This window comes from Budorcas taxicolor, chromosome 8 (assembly GCF_023091745.1).
Source record: "Budorcas taxicolor isolate Tak-1 chromosome 8, Takin1.1, whole genome shotgun sequence".
In the NCBI taxonomy this organism is placed as follows: Eukaryota; Metazoa; Chordata; class Mammalia; order Artiodactyla; family Bovidae; genus Budorcas; species Budorcas taxicolor.
The window spans coordinates 98,938,818-98,953,177 of NC_068917.1; the positions used below are offsets into that span (position 1 = coordinate 98,938,818).

A 14,360-nucleotide genomic window follows, 5' to 3' on the forward strand; every position below is an offset into this window, starting at 1 on the left:
TATCAGTGTGAGGTGGTATCTCATTGTAGTTTTGATTTGCCTTTCCCAAATGATTAGTGACTTTGAGGATCTTTTCCTGAACTTACTGGCCATTTGTAAATCTTTGAAGAAATCTTTATCCAAGCCCTTTGTTCATGCTATAATTTGGTCGTTTCTTTTTTTTTTTCCCCTGTCCCTGAGTTTTAGTTCTGTATATATTGGTTGTATAAATCCTTTATCAGATATATGACTTACAAATATTTTATCCTATATTGTGGGTTACCTTTTTACTCTTAATATTCTGGTGTACACATTTAAAAATATTTATGAAGTCCAATTTGTCTACTTTTTATTTTGCCTTTGCCTTTGGTGTCATATTAAAGAAATCATTGCCAAATCCAGTGTCATGAAGATCTATCCTATTTTTCCTTTTAAGAATTTTATAGTTTTAGGTGTTATATTTAGGCCTTTGATCCACTTTGAGTTAATATTTGCATACAGTGTTAGGAGGGTCCAGCTTTTTTCTTCTGTGTGTGTTCATTCAGTTCTCTCAGTCCCATTTATTAGAAAGGCTGTTCCTTCCCCACTGAACAGTCTCTGCACTCTTGTCAAAAATTTGACCATATATGTGTTTAATTTCTGGGGGCTCGATTCTATCTAGTTGGGTGTATATGTCTGTATGTCTGCTACTATGAACACTCTTGATTACTGTAGCTTTGTAGCAGGTTTTGGGGTCTTCCCTTGGAAGGAAAGTTATGACCAACCTAGATAGCATATTCAAAAGCAGAGGCATTACTTTACCAACAAAGGTCCGTCTAGTCAAGGCTATGGTTTTTCCAGTGATCATGTATGGATGTGAAAGTTGGACTGTGAAGAAAGCTGAGTGCCGAAGAATTGATGCTTTTGAAGTGTGGTGTTGGAGAAGACTCTTGAGAGTCCCTTGGACTGCAAGGAGATGCAACCAGTCCATTCTAAAGGAGATCAGTCCTGGGATTTCTTTGGAAGGAATGATGCTAAAGCTGAAACTCCAGTACTTTGGCCACCTCATGCGAAGAGTTGACTCATTGGAAAAGACCCTGATGCTGGGAGGGATTGGGGGCAGGAGGAGAAGGGGACGACAGAGGATGAGATGGCTGGATGGCATCACTGACTCAGACAAGAGTTTGGGTGAACTCTGGGAGTTGGCGATGGAGAGGGAGGCCTGGCGTGCTGCAGTTCATGGGGCTGCAAGGAGTCGGATGTGACTGAGCAACTGAACTGAGCTGAACTGGTGGCTCAGATGGTAAAGAATCTGCCTCCAATGCAGGAGACCTGGGTTCAATCCCTGGGTCGGGAAGATCCCCTGGTGAAGGGAATGGCAACCCACTCCAGTATTCTTTTCTGGAAAATCCCATGGACAGAGGAGCCTGTCGGACTACAGTCCCTGGGATCACAAAAGAGCAGGTTTTTGAAATGTGTAAGTATTCTAGCTATGTTCTGTTTCAAGATTGTTTTGGCTATTTGGTTTTGCTTGAGATTCCGTATAAATTTTAGGATGAGTTTTTCTAAAGAAATCAAGATATTGACAGGAATTCTATTGTAGATCATGGGTATTATTGACAACACTATTAAAACTTCTAATCCATGAACATGAGATGTGTTTCCATTTATTTATGTCTTCTTTAACTTCTTTCAGCAATATTATTATAGTTTTTATTGTGTAAGTCTCTCACCTTCTTGGTTAAGCTAATTCCTAAACATTTTTTTCTTTTTTGATGCTATTGTAAATGGAATTGTTTTCATGATTTCCTTTTCAGATTGTTCCTTTTTTAGTGTTTAGAAATGCTATTAATTTTTGTGTGTTTACTTTTTAGCCTGCCTTTTTGATGAATTCATTATTTTTAACTTTTTTGTTACCATATTTAGAGTTTTCTACATAGAGCACCATCAGCAGATAGAGGCAGTTTTATTTCTTCCTTTCCATTTTGAATGCCTGTTATTTCCTTTTCTTTCCTAATTGCTTTCGCTAGGACTTCCAGTGCTATGTTTGAAAGAAGTGGCAAAAGTGAACAACTTTGTTTTTCCCCTGATCTTTGGTGTACAATCTTAGTCTTTCACTGTCATGCATGATGTTCTCTGTATGTTTTTCATATATAGCTTTTATTATGTTGAGGTAATTTCCTCCTACTCCTAGTTTATTCAGTGTTTTTATCATGAAAATGTGTTGAGTTTTGTCAAATGCTTTTTCTGTATTTGTTGAGGTGATCATGTGGGGTTTTTTTCCTTTTTCCCTTCATGGGATTAATGTAGTATATTACGTTGATCAGTTTCATATGTTCAACCATCCTTGCATTCCAAGAATAAACCTCACTTGGTCATGGTATACGGTCATTTTAGTATGTTGTTGAATTTGGTTTGGAAGTGTCTTGCTGAAGATTTTTGCATCAGTGTTCATAAGGTATGTTGGTATATAGTTTTGTTTTTTCTTGTAGTGTTGTTGCTTAACATTGGTATCAGGATAATGCTGGCCTCTCATACAATGAGTTAGGAAGTGTTGCCTCATCTTTAATCTTTTGGAAAAGTGTGAAAGGATTAGTAATAGTTCTTTTATGTGTTTGATAGAATTCACCAGTGAAATCATTAGATCTGGGGCTTTCTTTGTTGGGATTTTTTTTTAATTTCTCCTTACTAGTTACAGATTTTCTCAGATTTTACATTTCTTTGTGATTTAGTCTTTGCAGGTTTTATGTTTCTAGGAATTTGTTCATCTAAGTTATCCAGTATGTTGGTATACAGTTGCTTATGGTACTCTCTTACAGTCCTTTTTTATTGCTTTAGAATTCCTTTATTCCTTTTCATTTCTGATTTTGGTAATTTGAATCTTCTCTCTCTTTTTTTTTTTTTTCTCAGTTCATCTAGCTAAAGGTTTGTTGATTTGTTTTCATTACTTTTTATTATTATTTTTCTGTTCTCTATCGCTGCTACACTCTGTGATTTTGTTTCTTCTGCTAGCTTGGGTTTAGTTTGTTCTTAAGATTTATAGTTTTTTAGGTTGTAAAGTTAGATTGTGGATTTGAAATCTTCCTTGTTTTGAATGTAAGCATTTTGGGCTATAAAATTCTCCCTTTGTCTGGCTTTCACTGTGTTCTGTAAGTTCTGATATGCTGTATTTTAGTTTCATTTGTCTCTAAGTATTTTCTAATTTCTCTTGTGATTTAACCTTTGGTCCATTGTTTAAGAATGTGCTGTTTAATTTCCACAAATTTGTGGATATTCCAATTTAATCCTATTACTGATTTTTAAATTTCATTCTATTGTGATTGGAGAAGATACACTGCATACTATCTATTTACCTCTCTTGTGACTTAATTCGTGACTTAAGATATATTCTATCCTGGAAAGTGTCCCATGTGCACTTGAGAAGAATGTATATGCTCTTCTTGGGTGGAATATTCTGTATATGTCTGTTAGATCTAGTTGGTTTATTGTGCTGTTGAAGTCCTCTATTTTCTTACCTTCTTTTTGGTGGTTCTGTTAATATTATTATGAGTATGGGGTATTGCAGTCTTCAGCTATTGTTGTAGAACTATTTCTCCCTTCAACTTTGTCAATTTTTTCTTTATGTATTTTGATGGCCTGTTATTAGCTATATAAGTATAGTGAATACAGTAATGATTGTTGTATCTTCATGCTCTATTGGATCTTGCCTTAATGTGTAATTATTAACACATAATGCCCTTCTTTGTCTCTTACAACTTTTCTTGATTTAAAGTTATTTTGTCATGCTCTCTTTCGGTTATTATTTGTATTGCATGCCTTTTGCCATCCTTTTACTTTCAGCCTTTCTGTCTTTGGGTCTAAAGTGAGTCTATTGTAGAGTGCATATGGTTGGATCATTTTTAAAATCCATTCTACCAATCTCTGTCTTTTGATTGGGGAGTTTAATCTGTTTCTACTTTATTGTTAAACAATGCTAACCGTCTTCTGAATCTTTTGGAAAGTTAATCTTTTTGTAATAGTAACATCATAGATCACTGATCACAGATTACCGTGACAAATAAAAATGAAAAAGTTTGAAATATTGTGAGAATTACTGAAATGTGACATTGAGACACAAAGTATGAGCATATGCTCCTGGGAATATAATACACTGACAGACTTGTACTATGCAGAGTTACCAACAAACTTCAATTTAAAAAAAGTACAATATGTGTCAAGTGTAATAAAATGAGATATGCCTGCAATTAGTGATGCAGAAGGACTTTCTCTTGTCACTTTCTATTTGTTTCATCTATGCCATATAACTTTTTATTCATTATTTCCTGCATTACTGTCTTCTTTAGCATTTAGTTGATTTTTTGTAGTGAAATGTTTAAGTTCATTTCCCTTTTCCTTTTGTATATATTTTACAGCTATTTTCTTTTGGATGCCATGAAAATTCCATGTAACATTCTGAAGGTCTCACATTCTTATTTGAATTTATACCATCTGAACTTCAACAACAGAAAAACTCTGCTCTTTTAATAGCTCTATTTCCACCCCTTTTGATTGTTGATGTCATAAAATTACATGTTTATACATTGTGTGAAGTTGCTTAGTCGTGTCTGACTCTTTGCGACCCCGTGGACTGTAGCCTACCAGGCTTCTCTGTCCATGGGATTCTCTAGGCAAGAATACTGGAGTGGGTTACCATTTCCTTCTCCAGGGGATCTTCCCAACCCAGGGATCGAACCCGGGTCTCCCGCATTGGAGGCAGACGTTTAACCTCTGAGCCACCAGGGAAGCCCCATCTTTATACATTATGTGCCCCCAAATATAAACTAATAATATAAATGCATCAGCTTCTTAAGTAGAAAACCAAATGTGGAGTTACAAACCATAGTTACAGTATTACTTAGTATTACATAGTTACAGTATTACTTTTGAACTAATAATTGTTTTTAAAAGATATATCAGTCTCTTACATTGTGGAAAACAAAATGTGGAGTTGTCAACCATTATTACAGTAATATCAGGTTTTATCATTGTACATCTCTTTGCCTTTATTAATTCTGTATTTCTTTATATCACCTCAAGTTACTGTTGAGTATCCTTTCATTTCACATAGCAACTCACTTGAGTATTTCTTTTAGGGAGGATTTAGTGGTAACAAACTCAATTTTTGTTTATTTGAGAATGCCTTGATTTCTCACTCACTTTTAGAGGATATTTATGCTGGATGTAAAATTTTTGGTCATCAGGTTTTTTTCTTTTAACATTTAGAATATGTTGGTCTACCTCTGGCCTCCCAACATTTCTGATGAGAAATCTGCTGACAGTATTATTGAGTATCCCTTATATATGATGAATCACTTCTCTCTTGGTGCTTTCAAGGTTGTCTTTTGAAAGTTTGATTATAATGTGTCTTGGTATGAGTTTCTTTGAGTTAATCTTACTTGGAATTCATTGAGCTTCTTGAATGTTTATGTCTTTCATCAAATTTGGAAAGTTTTCAGCCATTTTTTTCTTCAAATACTGTCTCTTCTTTCTTGCTCTCTTTTCCATGTGAGACTCCTACAGTGTGGATAATGTTCTGCTAGATGGTAGTCAGGAAGGCTCTGTTCACTTTTCAGTCTTTTTTCTTTCTGTTCCTCTAATAATTTTCATTGTCCTATCTTCAGTTTTGCTGATTATTTCTTCTGCCTATCCAAATTTATCTTTGCCTCTCTCAAGTAAATATTAAATTTCAATTGTACTTTTCTGCTGCAGAATTTCTTTTTGTTTTTTAGCTTTCCATCTAGTGATATTTCCTTTTTTTTTTTTTTAACACATAGTTGTCTTGGCTTCTCCACATCCTCTCTTAGTTCTTTGAGCATCTTTAAGACCTTTTAAAAGTCTTTATCTCGTAAATCTGCCACCAGGTTTACGAGTCTGTTTCAGTGACAGTTTCTGATTACTTATTTTGAATGAGCCTTTTGTGAATTTTGTTGACAGCTGGACATTTGAATCTAATAATGTTGTAAATGCAAATCAGGTTCTCTCCCTTCCTAGGGTTTGGTGGTTTATAAGAAATTGTTTTTGTTTATTGTTTTGTTTTGTCTTGTGTTTGTTGCAGATTATTTTTATGTTAGGAATTAGCCTGATGTATAAACATAAGGTCTTCTCATGTCTGTTTTCAGCCTGTGCCTTTTACTGGGCATGCACAGTCACTTTCACATTTCTTCCATAGATGCAATTATTTTTGAATGTCCTAGCCTTTAATGTCTGGATCCTAAAAGGGGGGCAAGAGAAAAATGAAGAGAAGAAAACAGGCACTGGCCCTGCATATCCCCTAGAAGTTATTTAATTCAGGGGGAAGGGCTGAAACAAAAATGGCTGCCTACTTTGCACCTTTGTGATCAAAAGCATCAATCAGCAAGCAAAGCATAGATTCCTGATATTTGGAAGACAATCTTTTTTGCCAGCCCTGGCTCCTGCAACTTGTGTGCAGGTTGTTCCTGGAACACATGTATGAATGCCTGAGAGGGCTAGGGTGGGGAAATGACTAGCTACTATTATGCTAAGAGTAGAAATTGACCAAAATTAAAAAGAAACAATCTGTGAACTACTGGAGTCCTGGAAGAAGAAGAGAGGTAGAGGAAGAAAGAAAGTTTATTTAAAGAAATAATGGCAGAGAATGTCCCAAATCTGGGGAACAATTTGGATATTCAAATTCATGAAGTTTGTAGGTCACCAAACAATCTCAACCTAAAGTGATATTCTCCAAGGCGCATTATGTTATAAGAAAGCTGTCAAAAATTAAAGACAACAAGAGAATCTTAAAAGCATCGAGAGGGAAGAAAGTTGTACTTACAAGGGAACTCCTATAGGCCTACTGGGAGATTTCACAGCAGAAACTTTGCAGACTGTGTGAGAGTAGTATGATATATTCAAAGTGAAATACATACCACTGAAAGGAACTCTGTGCAACTGAAAGAAAAAACTGCCAGCCAATAATATCTGACTGGCAAAGTTGTATCTCAAAAACTAACGTAATATAAGTACTTTCCCAGACAAAAGCTGAAGGGAGTGGCTCACCAGTGACCTGCCTTGTAAGAGATGCTGAAAGAACTTATTGAAGCCAAAATAAAAAGATGCTAATTAATAACATGAAAATATGAAGAAAATGTGAAAATATGTTAATTAGTAGTGTGAAAATATACATGAAAAGGTAAGTATGTAGTCAAAATCAGAATACCCTAATACTGTAATATAGTGATGTGTTAACCACTTAACTCTAGTATAAATGTTAAAGAACAAAAGTATTAAAAATAACTAATAATTTATGAATACATAATATAAAAAGGTAAATTGTGATATTGAAAACATGAAAGGGAAAGTAAGAGTAGTTTTGTATATCAGTTCAGTTCAGTCACTCAGTCGTGTCTGACTCTTTGTGACCCCATAAGTTTTGTATATAATTGAAGATAAATCATTATCAGTATAAAATAGACTGGTATATCTATAACATATGTAAGCGTCACAGTAACCACAAAGCAGAACCTACAGTAGATAAACTAACAGTAAAGATTCGAGAATCAAAGCATATCAAAATGAAGAATTATCAGTTCACAAAGGAAAGCAGCAAGAGAAGAGGAAAGGAATAAGGGAACTAAAAAACATCCAGAAAACAATAAGATGTCATTAGTAAGTTCTCACTTGATTAGTAAGTCATCAAAAAATAACTTGTAAGTGGATTAAATTATTCAGTGGAAAGTCATAGAGTGGCTAGATGGATAAGAAAATAAGACCCAACTATATGCTGCATGTAAAAGATTCACTTAAGCTTTAAGGATACACATATGCTGAAAGTGGAAACATAGAAAAAGATATTTCGTGTAAGTAGAACTTAAGAGACCAGGGCTAACTATATTTACATCAGACAAAATAGACTGTAAGTCAAAAACAGTAACAAGAAACAAGGTCAATAACTAATGATAAAAGGATCAATTCATTAAGAGGATATTCAATTCATTAAGAGGGTATAACATATATGCACCCAACATGAGAGCACTTAAGTATATGAAGCAAATACAGATCTGAGGGAGTAAAAAATACTATAATAATAGTAGGAACTTCAGTCCTCTATTTTTAACAATGCATAGATCGTATAGATAGTAAATCGATAAGAAATCAGTGAGTTTGGACAACATTATAGACGAAATGGGCCTAACACAAATACAGAATATTCCATTGAACAGCAGCAGAACATACTTCTCAAAGGCATATGGAACATTATCCACCGTAGTCCATATGTTAGGCCACAAAATAATTTCAGCAAATTTAAGAAGATACAAAACCTCACTGAAAGAAATGGAAGGAGACCTAAATAAATGGAAAGATAACCCATGTTCATGCATTAGAAGACTTTTAATATGTTAAGATGACAATATGTCCCAAAGCACTCTACAGACCCAAATGCAATCCCTATAAAAATTCCAATAATTTTTTTTTTTTTCAAAAAATGGAAAGGCCAATCTGCAATTTATATTGAGGTTATATATGATTTCAACAACATAGACTTCTCTCCACAGCCATCCTGGCTGTAGCTGCTGCTGAGTGCCCAATCTGCCAGCCATAGAGAACAGTACTAAGCCTACATCATGGCACCAGTTTGATTGCATTGGACTGCTTCCATCATGGAAGGGGCAGCACTTTGCTCTTACTGGAACAGACACTTTGGACATGGATTTGATTTCCCTGAATGCAATGCTTCTGCCAAAACTATCATCCTTGGGTTTACAGAATGCCTTCTGTACATCATAGTATTCCACATAGCATTTCTTCTGATCAAGGGATTCCCTTCATGGCAAATAAAGTGCAACAATTGGCCCATGGTCATGATAATTCACTAGTCTTAACTGTGTTCCCCATGCTTCTCCCTTGTGTCTTGTCTCTGCACTCTGCTGGTTCAAGTTCTGAGCCTCTCAAGCATGGCCAGAAGAGTATATTTCAGATAGGGATCCAGAACACCACTAACCGTGTTTATAACCTGGGTTAACAGAAGTTCATCTGGTTTCAGAAGTTCCTGATTACCCTAGAGAAGGCAATTTCCACATCTATCACAACAACAACAAAAACTACTCTAGAAAAGCAAAGGAAGTGAGTAATATGTTGACTGGAATTATGTTGGATCCTGTCATCTCTTCACAGAGTGACAACTAAAGTTACAGGCTTGCATTCCCTCACTGAGGGGTACCAGGCAAGCCACTCCTGGATGAGCAGATTGAGAGAAACGGGCTCAGGGCTGTGCGTGTGTATGCATCCTCATCTCCTTGCCTTAAATCCAGCTTTTTCATCCCTGAGTTCATAGACTGCCATGCTTATTTAGATGGGATTGGCAGATAAGAAGCTGGGATCTCAGCCATGCGTGGTAAGAGAAGCCAGCAAGCAGAGACTGAGTGCAGGGCCAGGGAGGTTAACTCATCAAGAAGGAGGGTCCTCGTGGATGATTCTCTATAAAGAGTATTTAGTGAATTGGGAGTTGATCCACTTGTATTAGTTGGTTACACCAACTGCAGTAACCAAAGTTTCCAGAATGTATAATGGCTCAAATACATTCAAGTTGATTTTCAGTTCCAACAAGGGTTCAAGACATTTCAGGTTGGTGGAGAACAATGCTTTGCACAGGCATTCAGAGAGCCAGGCTGATAAGCTTTGCAGTCAAAAAAAAAAAAAAAAAAAAGAAGTATAGTTGATTTACAATATTGTGTTTTAGGAGCAAAGTGACTCAGTTATTTTTTTTCCTCAGATTATATTCCATTATAGGTTAAGTGAAAGGCGTCACGAATTTGGGTGCCATCCTTCTGCAGGGGCCATGCTCATCTCTGTATCCGTCCAGTTTTTAGTTTATGTACTGCTAAAGCGAGCACAACTTTGCCATTTTTAATAAACGACTTTCAAGGTTGTCCTGGAAGGGGAAAGAGGCACATACAAGGTTTTTATGAGCTAAACTTGAAATACCATGACTCACTTCCCTTCGGTAAAACTAAGTGATACAGCCACATCTAACTTAAGAGACTGGACTATGAGCCCAAGAAGAGGAGATGAATTTGGTTAGAACTAGCAGCCTTGGACTGGAGAAGGCAATGACACCTCACTCCAGTTCTTTTGCCTGGAAAATCCCATGGGTGGAGGAGCCTGGTCGGCTGCAGTCCATGGGGTCGCGAAGAGTCAGACACGACTGAGCGACTTTGCTTTCATGCATTGGAGAAGGAAATGGCCACCCACTCCAGTGTTCTTGCCTGGAGAATCCCAGGGACGGGGGAGCCTGGTGGGCTGCCGTCTATGGGGTCGCACAGAGTCAGACACAACTGAAGTGACTTAGCAGCAGCAGCAGCAGCCTTGGACACAGCTGTGTCCAACAGGCAGTGTTGTGGTGTCTGGAGCAAGGCAGCAGGAGCTAAAGCCAAGATTTTGCTGGAATTCAGACAGGAGGCAGCATTCTGTTAGTGCTGTTCTGCCCAGTCTGAAGTAAGATATTAGCCAGCAGCAGGTGTGGAGATTATTTTTGGTGGTGGGACTGCTATGGATACTGGTGCCTAGGCCCTGGTAAACGGGGTGGGAGGGCTCCTGGAATCAAGTAGAGTGAGACTTCCAGACCTGAGCCTCAGGGACTGAGAGTCAAGTCCAGGTTCGTGCTGAGACTGAAATCCAGTAATATGGACAGATTTGGGAGAAGGCTTACATATGAAGGCTTACCTTGGGAATTTGCCTGTGACAAGAAACTGAATCCCAGGAACCCTGCTGGTGAGCCTCGGACTGTGGGTCAGCCTTGGTTCTGGGACAGTTTGGGGAGGGTCCTCCTCCTGAAATTTTCTTTAGTGCTGTCTTTGCCAGAAGGGCACTCACATATGCCCTTTAAAGAGTTTCATGTCCTCACAAGAGGGGCTGGTCCACGTGGCTTCCTCAAGCAACCATACTCGTAATCCCCAGCTTTTAGGAATTTACATTAAAATAACCCTGGTGTACAGGTCACAATTTTTTTGGGGGGTGGGGGCTGAGTTTTTGTTGCTGTACGCAGACCATCTCTAGTTGGGGTGAGCAGGGGCTACTCTCTTGTGGTGCTTGGGCTCTAGACTATGTGGGTTCAGTAGTTGTGGCGCATGGGGTTGGTTGCCCCATAGAATGTGGACTCTTCCCTGAGCAGGGATCAAACCCGTGTCCCCTGCACTTGGCCAGTGGGCTCAACCACTGGATCACCAGGGAAGTCCTAGGTCACAGATTTCTGATGTATAGTCTCATAGGGCACATTCTGTCTCACAGTTTAGGCATGTAACCTAGTGGCTAAATAACTACTCGATTCTAAATAACCAATAGAGCTGCATATAGAGAGCTGGGACTTGAATTGCTTGCTTTGTTTGCTTTCCTCTTTGGAGGTGGCCAAAAAAAATCTTAACAATGGCTTAGGGCTTTCTGAACATTGTCTTTTAAGGATGATACTGCATGTACTGTCTAGAGATGTTGTTGGAACAGATGTTGTGAGAGGTTCTTACACTCTTAATATGCTGAGAATGCCCATATATCCCCCAGGCGTCATCACAGAAAATCCTCAAACACAATCATAGCCCTACAGGGCGTTGCCTTCCACTTGACCCTTCCATTTTCTTGATTGTTCAATGCACAAGGGTTATTAAGAAGCTGAAAGATGATTGTTACACTCCATCGTGTCTGCCAGCTATGTGCTGGCAGATTTTTGCAAACAGATTCAGGAAAGCACTGTAGGTTAATGACATAATAGGATGTGGAAAAATTCTGGTCTTGTTCTGTGAAATAGCTAACCTATTTTATAGAACAAAATACGGGATGCTAAAGGATGCGGTAAGCTATAGTATTGGAGCATAGACTCTAGTAAATCTGCCATTTAATAACAACTTGATCTTGGGTTGATTTTAACTACTATCAGTATGGTAAAGAATCCTCCTGCAATGCAGGCGACCCTGGTTCGATTCCTGGGTCGGGAAGATCCTCTGGAGAAGGGATAGGCTACCCACTCCAGTATTCTTGGGCTTCTCTGGTGGCTCAGCTAGTAAAGAATCCGCCTGCAATGTGGGAGACCTGGATTCAATCCCTGGGTTGGAAAGATTCCCTGGAGAAGGGAAAGGCTACCCACTCCAGTATTCTGGCCTGGAGAATTCCATCGACTGTATAGTCCATGGGGTTGCATAGAGAGTGACTTTCACTTACTCTTTTCCTCACCTGAGACATGGGAATTGTAATGGTATTCACTTCCATGGGACTAAATGAGACAGTGTATGAAAAATGTTTAGCATGATGCCTGGCATGTAGCTGACCTTCAAAAAAAAAAAAAACATGTTACCTATTATTGGCTAACACGTTTTAAAACCCTGTCATTTGAGGAAAAAAATGGGAGATTAAGCACCACTAAATACAAACACTTGTTCTTAAAGGTTATAACTGAATCCTTGAAATTCTGGTGGTAAAAAGGAACATTTTTGATCATCTTCACCCACCCAGAGATAATCTCAGATCAAGCAGGGTAAAACAGCCCATACGAAAGTCTAGAGTAGAGGTTCTTGCATGACATCCAGGTCAGGTGCATCAACATCACAGGGAATTTGTTAGAAATATAATTATTGGGGAGGGAACCCTAGACCTTCTAAAACTCTGGGATGGGCCCCAGAAATATGTGTTTTAACATGCCCTCTCAGGGATTGGTAGCTCAGGTTTGTGGACCCAGGTGTAGAACCTCCAGAGATAAATTTGTTGATAAAATGCAGCGGTGCTTGTGGAGAACTTTTGTGAGTTCATGAGCCCAGACCTACGTTCGTGGCTGCCTTCTGTGGCCCCGCCCAAGCCCTTTATGCCCCCTGCCCCGCCTCCTCCCTGTGGCGTCTTGGTTAATAGTCCCACCATCCACCCAGCTGCCCACTCTTCTAGGTTCTTTTACTCTCTCACTTTTCATCCCACCAGGCACTAGGAACCTGTTGATTTCCCATCCTGAACACATATCTGCCTGCCCCTCTCTCCCACTGCCTCTTATTGGGTATAGGAGAAGAGTGCCATATTTTTGATGTTTCTGATCTTTGCTCTTTAGTTTCCCCACTGTCCTCTCCACACTGCTGCAGAGTGACTTTATAAACATGGATGGACCGGTTGCTCCAAGGCTTAAAATCTTCAAGTGCTGCAAACACATCCTTATTGTAATTTTCCAGGCTCTTCACTTCTTACCAGGGACTCTGTTTCCAGCCGGCTCCTCTTCTTACCCTTCTCCTACTGTATACTCCTGTCACTCTTGTCTTTCGTTCTGTCAATTCCAAGCTCTTTCATACCCTCTTGCTCTGCATATCCTCTTGTCCGCTGCTCTGCATGTTCTTATTCATCATCTGCTTACTGAGGTTCTAGTTAACAGCTCAGTTCCCACATCGCCGACACTGGAAACCATCCTTAACTCTTCTGTGCAGATCTGGAATCTTTCTTTTTGGTTCTCCAGGTAGATTCCATTTTAAAAGACATTCACTATTCATCCTGATGGTTTTCCTGCTAGGCTGTGAGCTGCTTCAGGGCCAGAGAAATTATTGTCTTACTCATTTCCTCACTCCGGCTCTCCGCACTGTGCTTAGCACTTATTAAGTAGCTGCTTAATAACTACTTGCCGAAGGAATGAAGGAATGAGAGTAAGTATGTAGTTACAAGAGGATTTTCCTTTTACGGAACTAAACCTCAGCTGCCCAGGCATAGAATACTGCCTTTGAGAGAGTATTTATGTTTTGGATCACGGCAGCCGTGGAAGAGGAATACGCCTCTCAGGGGAAGCCATGGGGGAGTCTGGGCAGGTGAAATGTAATTATCCAAGCTGGCCCTGGGCCAAGGCTACTCAGCGCTGCAGCGAGGCCAGGGCTCAACACAAATGGGTACGACCTTCATCTCACATCTCTTCTGAAGAGCTGCTCCTCTGGCAGCCCCGAGCCCCCTAACAGCTTTCCAGGGCCTGGGGTCAGTCTCACTCACAGGGAAGGGGCACCCGAGCCCTGTGACCCCGCTGAGCTGGCTGCTTGCCTCTCGGCTGCCTTTGGTCTAAGCACACAGCCTGGTGTGGAAACGGAAGCTGGCCTGTGATCTTTCGTTCATCCCTTTTGGCCGCACTGCTCGATTCCTTCCCGCTGAAGTTAGACCGCGCACTTGCCTTTGAGGACACAAGACCCTAGCACATAACAATGACTTGACCTCAAGTTACTGGCAGCTGACTTCCTCACTGTGTGTGTGTGCATGTTTATTTCTAAAAACAATAAATTCCCCTACCCAAATCACCAGGCGAGACGGGTATAAATGCACGAAACTGAAAAGCCTTTTTTTTTGCAGATAACCTTAACTCTTTTATGGAAGAAAGTGCAGGTTAAACAAAAAGTGGCTGAGCTAGGATT

General features: G+C 39.3%; 1 non-coding gene across 1 annotated transcript; it reads right to left on the reverse strand.

Annotated features, from left to right (window-relative positions):
- Positions 1–9,743: 9,743 nt before the first annotated feature.
- LOC128052883 (U6 spliceosomal RNA) lies at positions 9,744–9,848 on the reverse strand. The gene has a single exon (XR_008199848.1). It is a non-coding gene; the product is annotated as a U6 spliceosomal RNA (small nuclear RNA).
- Positions 9,849–14,360: the final 4,512 nt, after the last annotated feature.